We start from the raw sequence: 767 nt of genomic DNA on the forward strand, positions 1-767 counted from the left end.
AACCCCTTTACATGACCGACCGTGTCTTTGTGCTTTAATGAGTTGAACATAGCACATATTTTGGACAAAGACGTACGGACCATAAATTCTTTGTTGCTAAGGAAGGCCTCTTCCTCCCTCTGCTTCTGTGGGTGTTGCTGGATTTATACTATGATCTGGACCAGCCCAGTGAATAGAGGGCTTTTGTATTCATCCCTGCCAGCAACAGTGTTAGACTCCTCGTCCCTCCACTGAGGAGAAATATATATTTTTCATATGTCCTTTCCATTTATGCCTTTTTTTATGATATACTGTTTTTTCTTCCTGTGAGTGTTAACAGACTTTGCATAATAATAGGCCTTCCAGTACGTGAGTCCAGCAGTCTTTAAAACAAAGGGAGCGTTTATGTGGAAGCATTTAACTCATTAGTAGCACAACTATTAATAGCTGCTGATAGGGCTGTTTCATTTGTTTCTTGCATTTCCATGTTGCAGTGAGATTTCAACACATTTCCATAGACAGCAATGGTAACGGCAAGCATCCTGTGACCTTTTATGGACAGCGGGGTGTGTACGTCTGTCTGTGTGTGTGTGTGTGTGTGTGCTCGATCCCACTGCAGCAGACAATCTTCTGTCTGCATGGCTCGTCATCATGGGCGGACGCTTCAGTGTGAGCCAATTTGCATGCTCCCCAAGCCATTGGCAGCCATGGCTCCTCCCACAGATCTCTGAGCCAATAGCAAAGCAGCTGGGGCTGCAGTTTCCACCCCTAATCTCCCACCCTCTGTC

This window comes from Denticeps clupeoides, chromosome 19 (genome assembly GCF_900700375.1).
Source record: "Denticeps clupeoides chromosome 19, fDenClu1.1, whole genome shotgun sequence".
NCBI lineage: Eukaryota > Metazoa > Chordata > Actinopteri > Clupeiformes > Denticipitidae > Denticeps > Denticeps clupeoides.